This window comes from Chamaea fasciata, unplaced genomic scaffold, assembly GCF_029207755.1.
Source record: "Chamaea fasciata isolate MVZ Bird 193981 ecotype frontalis unplaced genomic scaffold, bChaFas1.0.hap1 SCAF_20, whole genome shotgun sequence".
Taxonomy (NCBI): domain Eukaryota; kingdom Metazoa; phylum Chordata; class Aves; order Passeriformes; family Sylviidae; genus Chamaea; species Chamaea fasciata.
In genome coordinates this window covers 8,871,386-8,895,867 of record NW_027094105.1, presented here as the reverse complement: position 1 = coordinate 8,895,867, position 24,482 = coordinate 8,871,386, and the positions used below count along the sequence as shown (strand labels likewise).

Sequence of the window (24,482 nt, the reverse complement as noted above, 5' to 3'; positions counted from 1 at the left end):
TTTCTGGCACGGGAATGAAACGCCAAGAAGCCTGTGCTCACTCAGGAAATTAGGAAATTGCCACCAGCCATCGTTCAGAAATTCCGAGTTTTCTGCTTACTCACATTTTATTGTCACCAAAGCTGAAAGGGACGTGTTAGTCAACCAAACGATCGACAAAAGCCAACGCCAGGGACAATCAGAGGGGTTTGAAACCCTGTTAAATACTGCAGAAGCTGCAGCTAATTGTTTTCCTGGCATTAAAGGCTCCCCTGTGCCTTTTTTAACCTCATCAGACACTTTTTATCCCTCACAACTCAGTGGCCGCTCCTCAAGGTGTTGGGTGGGCAAGGCAGAATGGGTCAAAGTTGCTCAGAAGGCTTTTGGCAAGTCCTGGAGACCTGGAAGTGTTAATGGATATCCCGATGAGAAAGCCCGTGGGCCAGGAGGTCAACTGAAACGATTTTTACACGCAAATAGGTCTTTAATCGCAAATTCCACTCGCTCAGTGTTTTGTCGAGGGTTTCAACACCAACTCATCTCTACGCCTCGACTAAAACTCCAGTTTAAAACCCTTTAAATCAACCTGCCTGTCAAGTTCTAGAGAAAGTCAGGTCCAAACAGAGCCAGGCTGGGCAGACAAGTGGCAGGGCAGAGGTGCCAGCCCGGGGTGTCCTGTGTGGACAGGGGCACACCTGGGCAGGGCAGGGGCTCTGCAAGCCAGGCCTTGCAGGGCTGGCCCAACAGGGCACACCTGGCGGCTGAAAAACCCTGTGAAAACCTGTTTTCTTCCCCTGCTGCGTGAGAACACGGTTGGGTGTGAGAGGACAAGATCAGAGAGGCTCGACATCTCCAAAGACTCAGCAACCAGAAGCAATTAAGTGCAGATAACACAAATAATGCAAGAGACTCACCCGACACCCCGCGGGCACAGCCACGGCTCCTCTACAGCCAGTAAGGTGTAAGATTTTCTTTCAGTTTCCAGTGGGTTTTGTAGAATATTGGTGTAAAACATTAAATAATGGCAGATCTTTCAGACCAAGCCACCTGCACCAAAAAAACCCCCCAAAATCCCCAAAAAACTAGCACAGGGATGTGCTAGAGCTGTCTGAGGCCTCAAAGAGATATTTATGTACATATATGCATGTATGTCTTGGTTTAGCGAAATAATTACAGTTTTAACATGCATTTAGTTGCAAATCAAAATGCTTTGATGGCTCTCTATCAATGGCGTTTATTTTTGGTTAGACTCTCTTTTGGGTTTTTGTTATTTTTTAAAACAAAAAGAAATACAAAACCATAAAACCACAACTACACGGATTGCCTCAACCAAGACTTGCAAAACACCAATTTTAGTGAATTCCAGCTTCAGAGAATTCCTTTGTCCTTCCACACCAGATATTTGTAAAATCATCAGAGCTGCCGTGGGCAGGGGAACTCCCACTAGACCAGGTTGCTCCATCCAACATGGCCTTAAAGAAAAAAAATCGGGTGTTTTGTTGTTGTTTTAGGGCTTGTTATTGTTTGGGGTTTGAGGTTTTTTTTTTAAGTTGCATACAAGCAAAGCTCTCCCAACAAAACCCAAGCCAAAGCTCATCCCAGCACACTGAGCCCCCCTAACCAGCACCAACCCAAGGACCCTTCTGCTGTCCCTGAGATTTAGAAGGATCCCACATTCCAGGGGCCTGGATGTGGGATCCTGGTCCCTGTCCTGACTTGGGATGCCCAGAGGAGGACGAGCAGCGAGCCACGAGCCCTTCACCTGAACCCCCAGCAGGAAAACACCAAACCCTTCCAACCAAACCCCGACAAGATCCTGCTTCAAAGTTACTCCCCAAACCTCCCCCCCACCAACTGCAGAGCCTGGCAAAGGTAGGAGAAGCCTCCCAGGAGAGGCAGTGAACAATATCCATGAGTTTCTCATGACCTTACGGAGATTGCCATGACAACACCGCTTCGATCCTCCAAACATGGATATATTCATTTGCACTGGTGTGATTGAGAATAATTAGAGTGAGATTCCCCGAGCCGGGGAGTCACAGCCGTGCACGGCTCTGGCAGCGGCTGAGCCCAAGTTTCAAGGGAAGCAGCCTCAAATTTAAATGTAAAAAAGAAAACCGACAACACTCTTCGGAGCCGCGTGACCTAATTCATTATAAAGAATGTCAGTTAGCAAACCTTTTAAATAAAACATTAAGCTAGAGGTAATTTGAAGCCTTGTGGATTTTGTTTTACTCAATTATTTTCTAATGCTTCAACTTCAAGAATAAATATGCAGGAATCAAAAAAAAAAAAGAGAATACTAAGGGTTTCATTTAATTCTTTCTTTTTTTTTCAAAAGAAATGAAGACATTCATACTAAACCAAAATACCCTCGACCAAGCTGGATTTTTAATTAAAACTTTTATGTCCTACAAGATTCTTCAAGGTTATAATATCTGCTCCCACATCGTGAGGCAGCACCACGCTCGCGCAAGGGCGAGCCCGTCATCCACGTTAGAACAACCTGTGCTATGCATTGCTGTAACTTATTTCCAGGACAGCCACTCACAAATTAAACCAGGCTGGAATGCCATTTCTTCCCTGCCCCATAATTTCCATAAGGACTCGCAATTTTCACTCTGTTGGGAAGAAGTTTCCCCGCAGCAGACGGAGGCAGGGGATGATCACGCTGGCCTCTGCTTTGGTTTTATTAATGCCTGGTGGTAAGAACACGGCTGGAGCCAGGCAGGTGGGGATGGAAAAACCTGCAGAGGGGCAGCAGAGGGTAAAATCCACTGCTCATGCTCACAGGCTAAAATGAGGTTAATTGGGAAAAGGGGGAAAACAAAGGGAATCACAGAATCCTGGAGCAGTTTGGGCTGGAAGGGACCTCAGAGCCCATCCAGTGCCACCCCCTGCCATGGGCAGGAAGCACCTTCCACCATCCCAGGTTGCTCCAAACCCTGTCCAACCTGGCCTTGGACATTTCCAGGGATGGGGCAGCCACAGCTTCTCTGGAAGGAGCTCAATGAACATTGCAAATACTCCTCTAAGAAATACAACAAACCAAAAAAACCCCGCAGAGTCATAAAGAGGCATCCTTTGAAGAAAAAAGAAAAAAAAAAAAAAGGAAAAAAGTTTAGAGCTAAATATTTGATTTGATTCTGGCAGCATCACTCTTTTCCAGAGGCTACCAGGAAAGAGATCTGCAGGAATGCGCTTAACACCGCTCTGCTACAAGTCTGTGCTACAAAACATTCCGGAAACAAAGAAACCCACAAGATAAAAAGATTCCTTTCCGCCACAATGTTTAGAATATAACACATCCCCCCCTTACTTTGATTCAGCCTTCCTTGCAACGTCTAAAAAAATAAGAAGTCAGCCTTTCCCTGTAATTCACCCAGTGGGTTCCAGGCTGAAGCAGCAGCTCCCATCCTGACCCCAGGAGATGCCAGGGGAGCAGAGGGCACAGCAAACTCCTGTGACCCCTCACTGCTCTGATTTTTCACGTCACAAACCACACCCTGGGGCCACTTTTTGGGGGTGTTAAAAATTCTCCGTGTCATCCAAATGAAGGATTTCGGTGTCGGCGGAAGAAGGTGCGAAGGGTGGAATCGACGGCGGCGCACATCGCATCCCCGCCCCAGGGCGCCCCAACCCCGCTGGCACCCAGGGCTCCTTTTCCAGGCAGAAAACTCCCGATGAATCCATTCCTCTGCAGCAGGGAATAAACAAGGATTAGTATTCACCCGTTCATAACAGGGAAACCCTGCAGCTAGAGGTGGAGTCAGGCAGCGCCGGAACATCCAGCCTAAGTTGCTTGACGAATGCTAACTATGACTTCCAGCTTATTTATCTAATTTGGGTTGATTTTAAAATATTGATTTATCTAACCAGACACAAAAAAGAGAGCCTGAAAATTTCCCGTGCTAGTGAAAACTCTCCCTTGTCGCTGTAATTCAATCTACATGTCTGAATATTACTGACTTTTCTCAATCACATTTGTATTGAGGGACGCCTGGGAAAAAAAAAAAATTTACAGGACCTCATTTTCTCAAAATGGTGTTAAGTGCCTGGAAAACGGGGTTCTACAGCAAATGAGCCTCTCCAAAGCTGACTATGATGCACAGCTTGCAAGTATTTTAGCCATTTACAATATTTATCGGGCTCTATTTTTGTCAATCAATCCATAAGAAGAGCAGAACAGCCACCAGCTATAAAACAATCTGCTCGATTTCACCACAGTCTGGTTTCTGTGTGGGAAAGGGGCAGCTCTGGACTGATACAAGCAGCTCGTAACACACACACACACAAAAAAAAAAAAATACATGGAGGAGGGATGAAGTCAGTGGCAAAATCCTCAATGGCTTCAGCCGGGCCAGGATTACCTCCAGGAACGTGCTGATGCTTGGAGAAACACAAGGAAGATGCCAAGGCTGGAGAAAAGGAGGCTCAGGGAAGATCTTAGTGCTCTCCACACCCACCTGACAGGAAGGAGCAGCCAGGGTGGGTCAGGCTCTGCTCCCAGGGAACAGCGTAAGAAGAAACAGCTCCTCCAGCTGTGCCAGGGGAGGCTCAGGTTGGACATCAGCAGGAATTTCTCCATGGAAAGGCGTCGGAAGGGGCTGCCCAGGGAGTGTCCATCCCTGGAGGTGTCCTCAGTGCTCTGGGCTGGGGACAAGGTAGGGACGGGTCACAGGATTCAATCCCAGAGGTTTTTTCCAGCCTCAGCGATCCTGTGACTCTGCATATGGGGCAGGACCACCCGTCCCACCAGCCCTGCAGTGCCCCCAGTTCAGGGTGGCCTGACTGGTCCCAGTGCTCCAGAGGCTGAAACTGGTGCTGCTGGACACCTGGGGAGTCTGTCCCAGTCAAATCTGTCCCAGTCCTGCTCCTTGGAAGTGCTGCTCGTGCTGAGGGTGATGCTGAGCATCCCCACCCCGTGGAATACGAGGCACCACCCCATAATTTCAGGGAGCACCAAACAGCTGAGAAAATCAGAGCCTGCAATCGCCCTCAGGATGGATTTGAAACGACGATCTAAGCACAAAAACCCTCCCTGACCATCCCTGAACCCACGAGGTACAACGCACTCCCCCCAACCCCAGCCCTGGTTTTAAAATTCAGCCTTTATCAGCTTGAGTTGAGCAAATCCAGTCAAAAGGCAGAAACGGATTGTGCTAGTAAGCAGAAAAACTGTTACATCTTCTGAATGTAATTTTGCCAAAAGCCTCTGCACAATTTTTTTTTGTCACGCTTTGCATTATGAAGGAAATTTCTTTTTAGAAGAACAGGAGAATGATTTGCATAATATTCTTTGCAAGTTAATATCAGCCTCTGATAATGATCTCTGCATAATGCAAAAACGTTTGAGAAGACTGTTACAACACTAAGTAATCATATTTTAAATTATGTTTCCCTTTATAGAAAGGTGTTGCAAAAACACACAGACATGAAATCTGTCTGTTGAAGTCCCAAGAACCACCTGACCATCTTCCCACTATTCTACTGTTACAGATTGCAACACTGCCTTTCAAAATCTTACAAAACAAATTACGCTGCAACAGTCTGGCTTCACAGAAGGCAGAGCTTTTTCCTGTGCTGCTGCTCCAGCGCTTTACATTTCACAAGAGCCTCTGATGTACTGCAGGGGTTAAGCAAGGGCCCAGAAATGAAGCTGTAGCGCGGGTCAGGCGGTGATTAAGGCGGATTCTCCCATCTCACACCGCCACCAGGCAGAGGTGGCAGCACCAGGGACATGCCCTGCCTGCCACCACGTGCAGGGGACACCGGTTTAACTGGGTGATTCCTGCCTTGGCCCAGCTGGCTCAGAGACGGAGCGCTGGGAGTTCGGAGCGTGACGCCGCTGCCACAACCCCACCGGGCCAGGTGTCCCATCCAGCAGGCAGGGATCTTCCCAAAAATCTCTGCCGGGGGGGTGAGGTGTTGGATGCAGCCACGAGATCTCCACTCACGCCGTCGCTCATGGCTAATTAGGTCAGGAGCTAAAGAGAAAAGCAGAGGTCCGGGAGGAAGCCATTTGTCCAGCTCTGCCGGGCAGAATCCTATTAGATGTGGGCGCCGGCGATTTCCCTCAGCCCATCTCCGAAGGGGGATGTGGGTGGGAAGATAATGCACTTGGATATTAAATACTTAATATGTCACTAAGACTTAACAGCCACGGCCAAGTGGTTTAAACCTGAGCTAACCTTCCCTGAACTACAGAGGAACAGAGGGAGGTTCCCGGGACAGCCCCTGCACGAGCAGATGGGATCAGGAGCAAGGAAAGACGCTTTGGGACCAATCCTACAAATGATGCGACTCAGATTTGGGGTGAAGGGTCCACGGGCTGGGCCGTGCTCCCAAGGGCAGTGCCAACGGCAGGGTGTGTCCCAGAGAGCCACTGTCCCCGGGCTGTGCCCATGGCGGCCCCAGTGGGCCGCACGTACAGCGCAGCCAGTGCCACCCACGCCGGTGACACGCACAACAGGGCATCATTCAGCCTGCACGGTGGGTGGTTCTTGTCCCACCTACAAAACGAAGACTAAAATTCAAATGCCAGAGCTGAGCAGGCAAGGCAAGGAGAAAAGAGCCTCTGGGGATGTCAGTCTGAGCTCGCTGAGGCAGCTCAACCACTGCCCTGGCTACGGAACCATCCCAGGCTCGTGAGATCATTCCTCCCCTCAACAACTCCTGGTAACTTGGAGAGTTTGTCCAACTACATCCAGTGACGGGCAGGAGAACAATCCTACACCCCAGCCCACCTCCCCTTTTCATACCTTTTGAAACAAGTTCCAAGCAGCTCCTTGCTACACCTCATCCCAGGCTCCCTCAAACGGTTTGGCAAGCATCGGGAAGTCGGGCTTTTCCTCAAAAACCGCCGGCAAATCTCTCCCTTCTTTTTCCCCCAAACTGACATATCCATCCAATGCTGGTGGGTGCCACCCACCACCAGGCACAATTCCTAAGCTCCCAACCCACCTCCTGTCACCTGGACACCAGGAGGGGAAAAAACCTCTCCCAGGTCCCGGCAAACACCAGAACCGCCGGCACGTGCGCCGGGGCGGGCACCAGGGTGTGCCAAATATTTCCCAAGCTAATGCTGCACCTTGGGTCTTACACAGCATTCCTGAGGCACACGGGAGAGGTCAGGGGCAGGCTGCAGGCTGGGGAGGGGACAGCAAGGCATCCAAACCGCACAAATCCCCGAGGCACAGCCAGGGGAGGCTCCGGTGGGGCTGGAACTTGGTGATGCTTCATAAATACAATTAATTAAATAAATTGCAACTGAACTGCATCTACGGTGCTTCAAGGATTTTTTTTTTGGGGGGGGGAATACCACCTGGGAGGTGTGAGAAAGAACCAAGAAATCATGAGGGTCACTTTGTAGAACCTTACTAGAAGAGCAAGGAATATTTTTGTTGAAAGTCACTTGCAACACTTTGCACTGTGGACATCACTCGCGTGCCACTGGAGTTCTCTGTGTTTTGATGACGGTCAAGCAAAAAAAAAAAAAAAAGAAAAAAAATTAAGCTCAGTGCTCTGCCCAAGTGCGCTGGGCAGACACACACAGGCTGCAGGTTCCCTTGGTTTCTCCACCCCCTCCAAGTTGTGCTGCCCTCCTGTCCCCCTGCAAAGAGTTAAGTCCTCCCTCCTGCATCATTTCTCCTGCCAAATGCAGATTAGTCAGCAACTACTGCAGGATACACCTCTCCTAAGGCACTCACAAACAAAGCAACAGCCAGTTTGGGATCTTAAAGGGAAGGTAAATGAGGAAACTTCCTAAACTTGATTGCAAAAATATTCATGAAGGTACCCCGTGGCTCAGGTACCTCCAGCTGCTCTGCTGAAGCTCCCACTGGCTCCCGAGGGAATGCAGAGCTGTGGTGGACACTAAATCAGGGCTGCAAGCTGGAATTAGAACCCGCCAGTGGATCTGAAAACCACCCAGAGCCAAACCCCCAACCTGGTGACACAGTCGCAGCCCTCACTGCCCGACCCCAGGGCAAACCTTGGGATGGAGGCTCCCGGTGCCAAACCAAAGCACTGCGAGTACCCTGGGCTCAATCTACATTTTCACAGTTGCACAAAGCAACCAAACACCCAGCAGTCATCTGAAAGGCCAGTTATTAGATCGCTTGAAGTGAGCTGAAACGAAATTCCCCCAGGTTTTATTGGACTACGGAGATATTGATTCTGGTGTGGCGCTTCTCGCCCAGCCTGCAGCGCAGAAATTCACCCTGCTGGAAATCCCACCTGTGTGCTGGGCCAGGAGACTCACTGGGAATGTCCTGGGTTGCTTTTCCTTGCTCCCTCCTCCTGGGCCTAGAACTTTCCCTTCCCCTAAGGACATTTCACTGGACTGGCACAAATGCTGCTGGTTTCACCCAAAGGCACAAACCACCCCGCCCTGTGTCAGAACACACCCCCAGCTCCTCTGAGCAGCTGAGCTGGGACAAGGATGGGTCCCACTGTGGCAAGGCCTCCCCCATTCCTGCCATTATTTGACAATTTTGGATCCCCATCCCCAACTCTCTCGGGTTATAAATTCACGCCATGCCTCCACACAAAACAACACCACTATAAATTATTATTATTATTTTTTATATATATATAATCCCACATGAAAAGGGAGTAAAACAATTAAACCCCAGGCTGCGCTGTGTGTGCAGAGGCACTCCAGGGCTCCAAGGAAGCACTTCCACGGCCCGGGCTGCCCAACATCCATCCCTGTGATGCGGTGCCAGCAGCACGCTCTGTGCTTCACGCCTCACTTCCCACGGCATGAACCCAGCCCCGGGAAGCTGCCAGCGTGTTCTCCCCAGCCCTGCAGATGTTTCAGCTCCACTGGGCTCCCTGGGCAGCCCAGCACCATCCATCCCTCCCCTCCTACCCTCCTCATAACACTGTGAGCGGCGCCGGGGAGGCGGCAGCTCTGAGCCTTCCACGGATCTGTTCAGCCTTTTTTTTTTTTTTCTTTTAAAAAAATATATATAGAGAGATAGATAAATAAAAATTCATGCTTGCAGCATAAACACAAGCTGGGCTGGTACTCCACTCCTCCCTCGGCGGGATGTGCTCATCCCTTGACTTCCAGCTCAGTCAGTGCTGGGGTGCATCACTGCCTGGACAGCGGCACAGCCACCCTCCCAAAAACCCCAAATCCCGTCCCCACGCTGGCAAGGAGAGTGCTCCTCCCTAAAGGACATGCCCTTCCCAATTTATCCAACACCCCACAGGAGGTGAAAAGCTCTGGAGAAGGTGTCCAGGAGTGTGTAAGGCTGGGACTGACCAGCACGGAGTGTTCTGGGTGGGCCGGAGGGGCTGAGCACAGCCCGTGGCCCTGATGCAGCCATGGCACGGATCCTGCGGTGAGTCAAGAAGTCCTGATGTTGGATTCACTACACAGCCTGTGAATTAGTCAATCCTCCTCTTTCGCCTGGGGAAGAGGGGCTGGTCCCAATTCAAACATTGTGTAAGCAGAAAAAGAGCCTCTTATTAAAAAAAAACCAAAAACCAAACAAACCCAAACAAACCCAAACAGATAAAATGCAGAAATACTATTTTGGAGGGAGTGGGGAAAGCTGAAGAGCAGTAATGACAAACGATTCCTTGCTGCTCTCCCATTCCCTTCCTCCCAGAGCCTTAAAAAGGCTTCTCACCATCCTGCTCCAGCCCTGCTCACGTTACACGGGGATCAACCAAAGCAGAGTCCGGGGCTGGTGTCCTGCCCAAGGTCACGGTGACACCCAGAGCCCAGAGCCAGCCCAGCCTGGAGCTTCCCAGGGCTCTGCCCCAGCCTGTGACCCGGCATTCCCACATTCCCAGCCATGACCTGGGGGACACACACACGGCTGGGGAGTGATGGAGCAACAGGGCTGGGTTCTGTTGGGTTCATTTCCACGGACACCACGCAGGAAGGGAAGGCAACTTTCCCATCTTCCCCCTTTTTTTTTCCCCCCAAGGCTTTTCCCTCTCCCTCCTTTTCTTCCCCCCAGTTCTTAAAATCCAATTATAGCACGACTCTCTCAGCAGGGGTCAGTGTGGAATAAGAATCGCCCGAGTTAATGGACATGAGACCAAGAAAGATTAATGCCTAAATGGTTTCAAAAGTTGTATGATGCCGATTTCATTAACATTTTAATTGTAATGTATCTTTTTAATCTTCTTTCACACTAATGGTTTTTATATGCTTCAAAAAAAAAAAAAAAAAAAAAAAGAAAAACTGCTGACAACAAAAATATCAACATACCAAAATTAACAGACGGAACTGAGTGCTGTAATGGGAACAGAATGAAATGCAGAAAACCATGTTAATGATGCATTAAGAGTAGAAACTGTGCTCAGACAGGAGTCAAAAATTCAGCCCTACACTTGCACGCCCTGACTTTGAACAGGGGCACCTTTCCCCAGGTGTACAGCACGAGCCCACGCTGTGTCTGAAGCAACAACCCCAGCAGCTTCACCAAACACAGAGGTTTATCCAAAAAAAAAAAAAAAAAAAAAAGCTGCTGGAAATTAATCTAATAATTAATCTAATTCAACCAGGGTGACAGAGAGGAGCTGCAGGTTCAGGGGGAGAGGCTGCTGCTGCTGTCCATCCCCTTCTCCATGGAACGGCACTGCTGTGCTTGTCCCCACGCCCTGGGCTCAGGCACCTCGAGCACAGCAGAATTCCCAGACAGGAAGGATGCTGTTGCAACCGCCGTGCAAAATTTTATTTTACTTAATTAGAAGACAATTAAACCTAGGCAATAATGTTTCATTAAGCATGGGCATGTATTGATGATGCTAGCACGGATAAACGGAGGCACAGAAGGAGCAGATAATTGGGGAGCAGACAGATGAAGTTTTAAACAACTTTGCTTAGTAGAAAGGAGTGAGAGAGATGGTTCTGTCACCTGCCCTGAGGCCAAGCTGCAGCTGCGAGGGTGACACAAAACCACAGAGTTTTCCTTCCCAGCTCATCAGAACTTCTTAGAAGGGAGAGGATCCAATCAGAGGGATTCAAAGCCTCCTCATGCCCCATCAGGAAATCGTAATCCCTAAATTCGCCACCAGGATGTGATTCCAGCCACCACAGAACAAACAAAAACGCACATTCTCCTACTCAGGTTGAGTCCCTCAAGGCTGCTGCGGCTGGTGAGGTGCTGAGGGAGGTTTCCAGTGAAGGGGCACCCATGGAGAGAGGTCACTCCTGCTTGTGGGAATTCCATCCCACGGGATCTCAGCCACGGAGCAGTGCCTCTGCCAGGAGGGGTCTGTACTCCCACAGGGCACCCAGGCTCAAGCATCCCCCTGGAAATCTCCCAGCAAGCCCCATCTGCCTCCTCCCTTGGAAATCAAATCCTTTTATCCACCTTCAAACGCATAAATCCCCACTCCCCGTCTCCTTCGGGCACCTGGCCACTGCCTTCTGCACGGCACACCACGAAACACCAACCACTAATTTCTGTCTCATGTTAAACCTCCGCGGAGCATAATCCCATCCAAGCTCAGGAGGGCCAAAACATCATCACCCCCTTTTGCCCGGTCACCACTGCCCAGCGTCTCCTACAGCCTCCCTGCAAGGATGGATGCTCTCCCCTGCTTCCCTAATGCTTCCCATAATCCGAGTGTAAATGTTTGTCCTATGACAGGGAGAACTGGCATGTAAAACATGTCCCCCCACACAAAATGTATATATATATTTATCTCCCAGGCTGCCATATGCTTCCCAGTGGATGGCACGGCAGGAACGAGCGTGTGGAGCGCAGCCAGCGCTGCCACCCGCACCCAGGACCCTTCTCCTCCTCATCCTCAGCCCCACTCAACTCCCAGCTCCTTGCATGGGCTGTGCTGCTGAAATCCATCCCCCAGGGGATGAAAAACACCTGCCTGCTCTCCCCCCAGTCCATACAGATGCTGCAGGGGAGGGAAAAAAAAAGAGGAATTTCCTCCTGTTGTTCCAATGAACGATGAACAGATGCTGATAACGGGCTTCACGGGATGACACCGGGGAGGTGAAGTGTTTAATCCTGTCCCGGTGACTATATATGGTCACTGTGATGGAGCCACCTCCCTCTGCTCACGCTCTGCTGCCCTTGGCTCCTGGCACTGGGCTCCGCAGCAGAACTGGCAGGGCCTGGGCACGGCGCCGGCGCGCCAGAAGTCAGCAGACTCCCCACGTTCCTGCGCTCTCTCTCCCCCTTTCCCAATTTTTCCTGGCTTGCAAAAAGTCTTTTATCAGTTAAAAACCGGAGAGAACGCGCAAATACTCAAGAAAAAAAAAAAAAAAAACCCGACAAACCATAAAACATTTTAAGAGTGCTTTACAGAGAATTGTTGCACGGGGGGAAAAAAAAAATACCCACAACCTGTCAAGTTACTTATGCTGAAATGTGCATTTCGTGTACATAATCACTTAGAAGTTTTACGGGAAAAAAAAAAATAAAATCAATCTTTTGGTGAAAAGTGTATCAATTCACTCAGCCCACACAGGCCGGTTTGTTAGTGCAGGGTAGTTTGTGGCTGCGATTCCTGCCCCCCCCTCCATCCACCCACCTAGGGGAAAAAAAAAATGCACTGAAATATTTGTCTTCATAGGAAACGCAACAGCAAAAAATGTACTTGACAGGCAAAAAAAAAATAAAAATAAATTCAGTGCAAAGTCTGACATGAGGACCTCTGAAAAGCCTGAGGCCAAACTGCGCCGGCTGCGAGGGAACACGCACAGCACAAACCCTGTGCCAAGGGCTATTTATCTTCATTTTATCCCACTGAGCCACGGAGCTTTCAGGGGGTCTTGGTCACCCGTAGCAAAGAGCTGCTCTGGTCACCGCTGTCCCAACAGCACCAGCATCCCCCATCCCTCGTGTCCAGCCCGGCCTGGATCCGTGGGATCCTTCACCAGGCTGAAGTCCCCAGCAGGGGGAAGGAGGAAGCTCCACAGGCTGCTTCCATCCTCTGTCCCAGCAGTGTGATTTTTATTACCTCCGTCCCCATTTAGGAGCAACCACATGACGAAGCCGAGCGCAATCCCGCCCGGGGAGCTCGCCTGGGATCGCCTCTCCCTCCCCGGGAACAAGGCATTTTAGCAAGTTTTCCCCTTCACAGCAGAATTTGTGGCTACGAAGAAATGTAAGATTTAATTTAATTGGGGGTTGTTTTTTTTTTTTTCAGATTCCTGTTCTGCCTCCAAACATTCGCTTAAAATCAAGTTGAACTTAAAAAAAACCAAACAAACAAAAAAAAAAAGAACCCAACAAAAAATAAACCGCTAATGAATCACAGTTCCTAGCAAATGAGCAATTGCAGTTGACACAATGAATTATGCCTGAAGCAAGCTGGGAAACATATTTTGCAAATGATCTCATCCACAGGCAAACCTGGCATGACACTTGATTTGCTAAAAAAGACACAAAGCCTGTCAAAATTCCTGTCACTCCGCAAATAAAGTCAGGTAGAGAAAACCAACAGCCTCGCCCTCCTTTAAGCACGCTTCACCTATTTCTCAATTGCTCTGCGGGCTCGATTTAATGAAATAAATAAAGAAAAAAAAACCTCACACGCCCTCCTGTAGGTGTGCCCATCCCAGTGGGTGCTCAGGGCCACCGGATCCGCTGCCACTTCCCTGGATGAGGAATAAATGCGCTGGGAAGCTGCTCTTTGGATGCCAAACACAGGCTCAGCTCGATTTGAAGCCTAATTGCAGCAAGATACCACGCTCCCTCTGGCCATTAGGTATGGCAGGGAACTCACAATTCCCTTTAATTTCCTCCAGCTGAACGCCTGGGTTTTATTTCTTTCATTGCATTCAAGTAAACTCAAAGACAGGTTAGAAAAGAGGCGGGGGGGGGAAAGCTACTCAAGTGCAGCCCCCCCTGTTCCTCAGCATCCCTGGAGCTGTCTGGGAGCAGTTCCCTTCGGCCCAGCACATCCCACCCTATTTCCCCACCTGAAAAGCTGCTGGCTCAGGAAACCTGGAAAAATCCAAAGCCACGGCTGAAATCCTCCTTCTAACCCCATTTTGTCAGGCTCGAGTATTTTTAAACACAGAGCAAAGCAGGAGCCGAGTCCCGGCACTCTTTCCCGGGTCGTTCCAGGATGTTTGTCCCCAATCCTCGTCACCCCAGTGCTGCTGGGCCAGCTCTGATCCCATCCCTGCTGATCCCACAGCCCAGCACGAGCCCTCCTGGAGGCCGGGCAGGGACCTCGGGCTGTGCAACACGACAGCCTGAAATAAATATTTCCATTCCAAGGTGAGCTGGGTTGTGTCCCCAGCCGGGAAAGCACAGTCTGGAGGTTCTCTCCCAAGCCAGCCCAGAGCTCCCCGGGTGGATCAGGCTCTGGCAGGAGCTCTGTTGGTGTTTCTTCCCTGGCCAGCAGTGCTGCAAAGCTGCCTCGCTCCTCCTGACACCTCCAGCTGGGATCTGAGCCAAAGCCCAGTCCACAGGGACTCACCTGCACGCTCCAGCCAGGCTCAAGTTCAAGGAGAAGAGATTTTTCTTCCCTGGACCTACAAGCAGTGAGGATGCTCCGTGTCCCCCCCGTCACAGGCACCGGCTGAGAGGAGCCAAAATCTGCCTCCAATTCCAGCGGGCTCCCTCAGGAAAGCACAGTCATGGCTGGGGGAGCTAAAAGGCTTTTATATTGCCAGAGGTCTCCAAAAATATCACTTCCAAAGTGATCCGGCATCAAGGCACGCATCTTGGCTAATGGCATCCAGCTCTCAGAACAAAGCGGGGGGCTCTGGGAAAAGCTTGGGGAGCCCTGGACAATGTTTTGGGAACACTGCCCTGCACAGCCACAGCCCAGCCAACACACAAACCACATCCCTGGCCCCAGTGGGACCCCCTGCTCCTGCCCTGATGCCTGGCTTTACTCTGCTCGCTGTAATTCCAGCCACCTTGGGAGAGTATTTTTTGACAGATTTTAAGTTTCAGAAATCCATCCCCACCCTCCAGTGCCCCAATACAGCTTTTACCCAGTGAAGCCTTAATTAAAAGGCCTCTGCGGGAAGAAAAACCCCAAAACACAGCAGTAACAGCCACAGGAGGACATTTACTCTCAGGAGGGAGAGGATGAGACCCCCTAATTCTTTTCTACTTGCCGCTTACTTCAAACCCAAGCGTTATCACCTCCATCATCCTCACCCTGGGGTCACAGCCTTCCTGTCCCACAGCAAAGCACAGCAAGCCAGGCAACAAGGAACAGCTCAGCTTTGCTCTTTCTAGTTAAAAGCTCTCAGAATTTCAGAGCAGGCTGTGAATCTGGCAAATAGGAGATTTGGGGTGAGGCGTGCTGGGGATGCTGCACTTCGGAGCAGCCCCGGTTCTCCCCACTGGGCAGTGTCCCCACGGAGCAGCGGCAGCAGCAGCAATCATCCCGGTTTGTTTACCGATCCCAGCTTCTCCTGCTGTTTAATATTTCAGCCGGAGAAGGTGAGCCGGCACGCCAGCCCCTCAATTACGCAGGGCGAGAGGCAAAAACACTTGGCAGGCAGCGAGCACATCAAGCTGCCCACAAGCTTCGCAAATGCCTCCGGAAAGGAGGAGGGGAGAGGAAGAAAAAAAAAAAAAAAAAAAAAAAAAAAAAAAAAAAAAAAAAAAAAAAGAGGAATATTCAAATTAATGAGCCGGCGGGTAATGGAGACTTGGCTGGAAGTGATCCTGCACTTCGCCGTCGGCCGGGCCGGCGGAGCAGCACGCGATGTACCGCTGGCGTTGGCTTTTCCTAGGGCAGGGAAGATGTTTGGAGAAGTCCTTGAGCGCTGTAACTACGGCAAGGCTGCGGCGGGCAGGGGAACGCCGGCGCTCCCCCAGGCCAGCCCGACTCCCACCCCCGGTTCTCGCACCGCCGGGGCTGCTCCAGCCCCCCGCGACAGACGGGTCCCCGCGGCCATGGGGCCCCCCCGAGCCCCCGCCACCCCGCGGCTCGGAAGTCCATCCCCAAAGCCCAGTTTCAGGGTTCGGCCGGGTTTTGGATTTCAATCTCTCCCTTTTTCGCAGCGTTTCCCTCCCCTGGGAGCCAAAGTCCGAGTCTGCGCCCGCACTGATCCCCTGAGCGCGACCTCCAGCCCCGCAGTGCCCCAAGGGGGGTCCCCACACAGCCCCAATCCCCCCCGTGCCGCAGGAGCCCCCCAAACCCCGCTTCCCACGGGGGTACCGGGGGGGACACAGCCCCGGCGGGTCCCCCCTTCCCCTTCCCCGCCCGGGCCGGGACCCCCGGGCCCGCCGGGACCGCCGGGGCTGCGGGGGAAGGGCGCGATGTGCGCGTCCCCCCCAGCCCAGCCCGGCCCGGCGCAGCCCAGCCCGGGGGCGACGCGGGCTCGGCGCCGTCCCGGGCGCTGTCCGGGGCCGGGGCCGGGGCTCGGGGCCGGGCCGGGGTCCCGGGGCTGCGCTCACCTGCGGGGCGCCGGCCCCCGAGGCTGCCCTGGGCCTGACGCGGCGGGGCCGGGCGGCGGCAGGAAGTGATTCCAGCCGCTCCTCACATGGACTTTCCCTGACCTCGCCCAGCAGCGCCGGCAGCCGCCGCACAGACCGGCCCGGCGGGACCGGCACCGGCAGCGGCTCCGCGCCAGGGCCGCCCGCGGGGCGGGGGCGGGCGCGGGGGGCGGCACCGGCCCGGGGGGACCCGCGGGAGGAGCCGGGGGCGGGACCGGCCGCCGGCGCCCCGAACCCCCCCGGGCCCGCTCCCCCCGGCCACGGCCCCGGCAGGGGCGGGCACGGCCCGGAGCGGGGCGGGCACCGCGGGGCTCCTGCCTGCGGCTCGGAATGTGCTCTACTTTATTTTATTTTATTTTATTTTATTTTATTTTATTTTATTTTATTTTATTTTATTTTATTTTATTTTATTTTATTCCATTCCATTCCATTCTATTCTATTCTATTCTATTCTATTCTATTCTATTCTATTCTATTCTATTCTATTCTATTCTATTCTATTCTATTCTATTCTATTCTATTCTATTCTATTCTATTCTATTCCATTCTATTCCATTCCATTCCATTCCATTCCATTCCATTCCATTCCATTCCATTCCATTCCATTCCATTCCATTCCATTCCATTTATTTTTAGCATTATTTTTATTCTATTTTAAAGTTTAATTTTATTTTATTTATTTTTAATATTATTTATTTATTTATTATTCTATTTTTTTAATTTTGGTGGGTTTTTTTACTTTTGTCTATTTTATTTTATCTTTATTTTAGTCAATTTTATTTTTATTTCATTTTATGATCGCTTAATAGTTCATCTCTTTTTCTTTTCTTCTGTTTATATTTTCAATTTCCTTTTGCTCTTTCAGTTCTTTTAATTCATTTTGTCTGTTTATATTTCATTTAATTTTATTTTTCTTTTTTTCTTTCATTATTTCCTTCCTGATTTCCTTTTAGTTTTTTTTACCTGATAATTCATTTTTTCTTTTTATTTTTAAGTTCATTCAATATTTTTTTCATTCAATCTCATTCCTGTCATTTATTTTTTATTTACCTTTATTATCGTAATTATTTCATTATATAATGAGCTTCCATCCCCAAGAAAACCCACTGGAGTTTTGGTCTTTATCACAGCTCAGATTTTATGTCACAGCCCTGACCCACAGCTCCAGGGCTGCCCCCTCTTCCACACCCTCCTCCTGCAGAAAAAGCCTTTAAAGCATCACAAAAAGCAGAGCAATCTGAGGTGGGACTGCTCGAGCCTTGTGGGCACATTTCCATTCCAAATTTCATCCTGTAACCTAAAAAAAAAATAATAAAAAAAAAGTCCTTTTGCTTTGTTGCCTCCCTAAGCCCAAAATATTAAAATCAGCAAATTTGCATGATGAAAGTGTGCAGCGTTGGCCCTACGTCTGCTAAAGGAATTTCAAAGGAGTAACAAAAAACCTCTTTAAAGCAGGAGCCTCTTGCTGTCTGCTTTGCATGCGAGATTATGTCAGAACTTCTTTGAATCTGGAAGTTTCTTTCCTCTCGCACCCGCGAACATTCATCATTTCGAGGCTGCCTGAAAATCTGCAGCAAAATATCCCCCATATTTTAAAAATCAGCATTGAATGCCTAGAGCTGCTCAAGGCTGAGGAATTTCATTAGCACTTGACACTTTAAAAAAACAGTGTCAGGTCAGGACAAACACATTCGCTTTTCTGCTCAAGATAAATTTGGGATTTTATATTTTTTTTTTTAGAAATGATGCATGAGAAATCTGTCTCCGAACCTCGTTCTGAGGCAGAGCAGCCGTACAACCCTTCCAGTGTGACAATCCCAGCTCCCCTTCCTTGGTTTCCATTGAAGCATCTCAACATCAGTTCGTCAGGAAGAAGGGATAGGAAAAGGGGGAATGGCTTCCAGCTGAGAGAGGGCAGGGTTACAAGGGATTTGGGGAGGAAATTCTTCCTTGGGAGGGTGGGGAGGCTCTGGTACGGGATCCCCAGGGAAGCTGTGGCTGCCCCATCCCTGGAAGGGTCCCAGGCCAGGTTGGATGGGGTTTGGATCCACCTGGCAAAGGGAAAGGTGAAATAGGAGGAATATTTCCTACAAGAACCTCCCTGGCACAGGAGATGCCCCAAACCACCTCCTGGGACTACAGCACTGCTCTTTGGGGACAAACATCCCTGTGGGGTGACCAGCACTGTCCCCTTGTCCTGCCCCATCCCTGGAAGTGTCCCAGGCCAGGTTTGGAGGCACCTAGCACAGGGAAAGGTGAAATATGAGAAATATCTCCTGCAAGAACTTCCCTGGAACAGGAGATTCCCCAAACCACCTCCACAGCAGTGCCCCTTGAGGACAAAAATCCCTGTGGGGTGACCAGCACTGTCCCCCTGTCCCTCCCTGAGCACCACAGCCCACATCAGTGTCCCCAAGGACATGGGGACACCACTCAGGGAACTCCTGTTGTCCCAAGGTGCTGCGCTGAGCGGCTCCGTGCTCTGCCTCGGGGATGTGGGGTTTGGAAACCCCCGGCACCTCTCTGAGGGTCTCAGGAAATCCAGCCACATCCACTGGGGAGCTGCAGTGCTGGAAAACAACTCCTGCTCCTCCTGCGGTGCTCCAACAGGAGAGAAAATCCCAGCTCTGTGACTGGCCCAGGGCCTCCCCAGCTCTGAGAGGCAGCAGAGCCTGTTAATGCTCCAGCCCAGGAGCATCCTCCCTCCCCTCAGCCATGGACGTTTTAGAAATGTTCTGTGATGGAGAAAGAAACATTTCTTAAGTACCATTTGATGTCTCGGAATGGCTCCGGGGCTAGAGAAAACATGTTTATTTACTACTCTGCTGATTTTAATGCGAAAGATTGGTTCAGTGAGTAGAGGAAACAAACCAGGCAACATTTTCCATAATGTCTGCAAAGTGTTCTTGGGCTGCGGAAATATTTTCTTTCTCTCTCTCTCTTGCCTGGGTTGTTTTTTTGTTCTTTTTTTTTTTCAATCTAGCATTTCAAATTGAAGAGTGGCTTAAGGGCTGAAGAAATCACTTGATAAAATACCCAACATTTACATTCTTGCAGGAGAAAAGCTAACTTTTTTTTTTTGTTTTTTTGAACAGTGGTTTGGTGAAGCAGAAGAAACAATCCTGCAGCATCCCAAGTCCCTTTAACCCTTTCCGGACGCAGCGCTTCGGCTGAACTTTCGCTGTTCACTGCAAAGCTTTAGGGATGTTGTTCCTTCTCCAAATTCCGGGCTCTGAGGCCGCTGGAGGTGGCTAAAATACGCTTTGCTTGATTTCCAGGTGTATTTCTGGATGTCTGGGTGAGGGAGCCAGCCTGGCTGAGGCCCAGCCCACGGCAAAGCATCAATCCCTGCACCAATCTCTGATTTATTTTGTGCGGGGACGTGACTTTCCAGCAAACTTGGTAGTGAGCAAAACCTTCAAGGTCTTTCTCATCTTCCTGCCCCTAGAGATGCTGGGAATGCCCCTGGACATGGCTGGGAGTGATTCCCAGCATTTTGTGGTGGTGGGATCACCCTGAACATCCATCGGGGCAGCTCCGGGCTGGAAGGGATGCTGGAAGACATGAAAAATTCAGGAGTCTGCTGGGAGACTCCTTATCCTGCAGCAATCCTTCAGAGGACCTTGCAAAGCACATCAATTGTATTAGGAAAAAAAAAATTGTAGTTTGCTTCATAGGTGGAATAAGTTTTTTCTGTGGCCGATATTTGTGCAGGGCTGTGAACTACGAGGCCTTGTGGTAGGTGGAGAAAATCTCCAGAAACTTTCCCTTTGATGGCCCGTTTAGCCTCCGCTCCAGCACAATGGATATTCATGGAGGGAGGAGAGGACACGGCAGCTCTGTTACAGCCGGGCAAAGTTCACTGGGATTAGCACTAACGCCGTGAATGGTGGCAAATAACAAAAAAAAAAACCCAAAATGCATCGGAACCCCTCGTTCATGTGATTTATTTATTTATGCCGGAGGCATCCGCCTTTCTCCCTCCCGTCGAACTTCGCCAGGTGATGAGTTCTGCTCGTTGTGCTCCCTCCTGCAGGAATAGAGACGATTTTTAAAACGAAATGAAAACACTTTGAGTGAGGGGAGAGCCGGTCCTGTGGGGGATTTGTGGCTCTCACCACGGAGAGCAGGGACTCCCCAGGTACACCCCTCTCAAATCGGGGCTGAAGGCAGCTCTTACACCTCCTTCCCTCCTGGAAAATGGAGATATAGAAGTTTGATGACAACCTGCAGCTGTCCTGGGACTTCTTCATCTGCTGGCCCTGCCTCCCGTGCAGTGGTGTCTCCACGTCCCTCCCCGCTCCAGGATTTCTCTCTGCTCCCATCAGGGAGCCCCTCTGGATTTCACTGGGAAAGCTCTAACCCTGCTGCAGTAAATCTCCGCTGGGTCACTGGGGGGTCTCATTCCAGCCCGGCAATGTTTTCCTGTCAGCCCCCAGAGCTCCCTCGAGAGGCCCGGGGCCCACAATTGGCATTTTGATGGGGTTTGAGCTCTCTGAAGGTGGCCGTGACCCTGCCAGGTCTGTGCCACGCAGCCCTCTGGTGACACGAGCCATCGCCACTGCAGTTGGGACAGCAAACACCCCCCCAGCGCCGTTCCTGGCAGGAGGGATGGGGTGCTAACACCACATTTTGGGACAGGCCCCTGAACTCTTTTCTCCCAGGGAGATGATTCCTTACCCAGGAAATCCTTCTGTTTGTTGTCTTTGGTGCCTGTTCAGCTCCATCATTTTTATTTTTTTTTTTTCTCCGTGGGGTTTTCTCCTTCCAGGCTTTGGCAGGGGTGTGATGGCTGCAGTTCTCCCAGCCCTCCCTCCACTGCAGCTCGGTGATGTCAGGCAGGAGAGGGAAGCACTGCTGGCAGGCTCTGCCACCTCGCTGCTCCGGCCAGGGCTTCCCCACAGCAGCACCATGAAGTCACTCACGGGGTAATGGGATGGGATGTGACGTCCGTGGAATCCCGGAATGGTTTGGAAAGAACCTTAAAAGACCTTCTCAGTCCAAGGCAGCGACACCTTCCACTATATCCCAGGTTGCTCCAAGCCCTTTCCAAGCAGGCCTTGGACACTTCCAGGGATGGGGTGAAGTTAAAGCTGTTATTTTTTATGAATAAATCTCTGGATTCTTTACAAGGCTCGAGCATCGCCCTGTGCCACGCAGCTGACACGGTGCAGATGTGGATTATTTTGACTCCAGCCAGGCTTATTTGATTTACATTAAAATGATTAGGAATAAGTTAAAACAAACAGAAATGAGACGTCTCCAAGGCAGCTGCATTGTCCTGGCTAAACTGGCACAAGGCTGTGTGTAAAAAGGCTTTGCTTGTTAGTAAATAGAGAAATCCTTCAGATCCTGCCGGGAGAATTGCTCCAGAAGCTCAAGGCGCTGCTTGTTTCCAGCTGGGTCCCCCGAGGTGAGAGCAGGACAACAACAGAAAATCATGTATCGTTGGCCTGTTTTAGTAATTATTTATTATATAATGGTGTGGTGCCTGTGCAAGTGGGAGAAGAGAAAGCCCAGCCCTGGGAGGCATTTTCTGGCTGTGTTAATTCATGGCAGGTACTCACAGCCTGGCTCAGCTGAGGCTGCCAGCCTGGGAGCCTCTGACCTCCCTGGACACAGCCTGCAGACTCTTTTCCCAGGAGCAGCATTAAAACAAATTTCCATAAAAAGTACCTGCTTTCATCTTAAAGACTCAACGTGCTGGTGGACGGAACCTCGTCTGGTAAATGATGCTGATATTTAATTGCCTCCAAAGCTCAGAAATGGTATTTAAGCCGAGCTGGCGCAATTCACAGGACACCACCAGCCTTGCTCTGGCTGCCTGCTCTGTCTCTGAGCTCTGCCCATGATTTCTGCTCCCCAGATGAACCATCTGACACTTGGCTGTGGGAGCAGACGTCCCCTCGGTGCCGGATCCAGGAGCCCTGGGAGGCTGAGGCAGCTCTCCAAGGGACTCGCTCCTGCTGCAGCTTTGCCCTGGAGTCAGGGTTTGCTTCAAAGAGTTTGGATTATTGGAAAGGAGCTTCTCTTTTGGGCCTGGCAGAGGAGGTAAAGCTGCTCCCTGGGCACCCCTGTAATGTGGAGGGGTGTCTGTGGCCAGCCTGGGGGATCTGGGGACACCGAGCAGCACCTCATGATGCATCTCAACCCAAATCCATGCAGACTCTCTCAGGCCTCTCACAGAGTGTGGCTCGTTTCTTTGATACAACCATCACTTTTTCAAAGTCCTTCTTGGCTCATAGCTTTAACTCATTTAAAGCTGACCACTTAGCTGAGCCAGCAAACGGCGCTCAGGCTCTCCCTCCAGATCCTCTGACACCCCTCACCATTTCTGATGTAGGTGCTCAGAAACACAAGCCAGGTGCCTTTAAATCAAGACGCTCAGGTCACCCTTGGAGGGCAAAAACTCTGGCCAGGTGGAAAGGGGAGGAGGTGGCCACGTGTCTGCTCTGCAGGAGATGATGATACCCTGGATGGGAGCGTGAAACTGCCAGAGATGGAGTCAGGCGTTTGATTTTTCTGAGCTAAGCATGTAAATGAGCCTGGCATAATCGGTCTGTGTTTCCCCTTCCTTTCTGTAGAGGAATATTTTGGGTTGAAGTGTCTGCGATGTGACTGATGCAGCAAGTCAGCGCTGTCAGAGCCTGATTCACGAGTCGGTGCTGCAGTGCTGGGGGTGGGAGCAGGTAACCTTGGCTCCTGCTCCTCCTCCTCCTCCTCCTCCTCTGGGAGCCCGGGATCCGGTGTCACCGGCAGGAGCTGCTGGGAGCGGCTCTGCCCCCGCTGGAAATGGGCTGATGACACCCACAGGGAGGGTTTTGCTGGCTCAGGGCAGCTCTTGCACAGCAAAACCAGCAAAGCTGGCCTCCTGTCCTGGTCGCTTACAACGGACCAGGCGGGGGCATGGAGCAGCCCAGGTGTCCCCTGAAATATTGCTGCTGGACACGAGGTGGTCTGGGTTTTTATTGTGAGGGGTCTCGTGATTCTCGGTGCTGAAGTTAAGCCAAATCTCTTCCTATTTCCCACAGAACTCGAGCGTGATCTTATCACGGGAGCTGCGGTGGGGCCTGTGCGTTGGCACAGCTCCTTTGCTATTGTTGAGGAAGTCTTGGTCTGAGAAAGTGTTCAGTAACAATGATCCCTCCTGAAGCGTATTGTTACCCTTTATTCTGGGTTTGCCCTGGGTAGCTGCACCTCTAAAGCAGAGAGGGCACCCCGAGGAAAGCCACAGCTTCAGCCCACCCAGGACAACACTCCGAGAGAGGGGAGAGGGCTTTGCCAGCCAAAGATCTCTCGGAAAGAAGCCTTCAGCTGATTAATTTTCCAGGTTTCCCCACAACTATTTTGGGAGCTTTTGTTTCCCACTGTTGTAAGACAAATTTCTAAGCCTCTCTTCGCGAGGAGCTGGGCAGGGATGTGGTGATGTCCTGCCCTGCCCCCAGACCCATCCATCCCTCTGGGATGTCTCCCACCTGTTCTGAGCTGCTCCTGCTCCTGCTGGGGCTGGGCTGGGCTCCTGGCACGGGGCAGGAGGAGGAACTGGAGCACCAGCGAGTGCACACAAAAGCCTGGGAAAAAACCTGCTGTGATTTACCCACCCGGAGTTCAATAAACATTAGATCTGATGGCATTCATCGTTTTTTCATAGCATGCTCGATTACTGCTTCAGTTATTGCTCAAATGACATCATTCCTGGCAAAGGAATTGATTGATTTTTTAATGAATATTCATATGGCATTTCAGCCAGGAGTAGGCATTAATATTCTAAGAAAGAAGAATGAAACGTACATCCTAATTTAATGAATGATTGTAAATATGTATCTGATGGATAATGTGACAATGAGCATTGAAAGAGGCATCCATAGTCACCTCGGGGGCCTTTTTTGGGGGACAAAGGGGCAACCAGGGCGCAGGCAAGGCAAAGGGCTGAGGGATGGGCTGGGTCTCCTGGTCAGATCTCACCACGGCTCTCCTGTCACTCACCTTGGGACTCTGCAACGCTCTGAGATAAATCATATGTTGATAACGCTCGCTGATCCCAGGCGATGCTGGGGCTGTGATGTAGGAAACAGCGATGGGGGCGAGATGCGGAGC

The 24,482-nt window shown here is 50.7% G+C and overlaps 1 protein-coding gene across 3 annotated transcripts in view; it reads right to left on the bottom strand.

Annotated features, from left to right (window-relative positions):
• Positions 1–16,466, bottom strand: part of NACC2 (NACC family member 2) — a 55,977-nt gene extending 39,511 nt beyond the window's left edge. Inside the window, exon 1 of one of the 3 annotated variants that reach the window (XM_066200986.1) lies at positions 16,347–16,466. The gene's annotated coding sequence lies outside the window, so the exon portion shown is untranslated. Of the gene's footprint in view, positions 1–14,403; positions 14,470–16,346 lie in introns of those variants that run through there. The other 2 variants (XM_066200982.1, XM_066200985.1) reach the window with 2 other exon arrangements.
• Between the last annotated feature and the right edge of the window lie 8,016 nt (positions 16,467–24,482).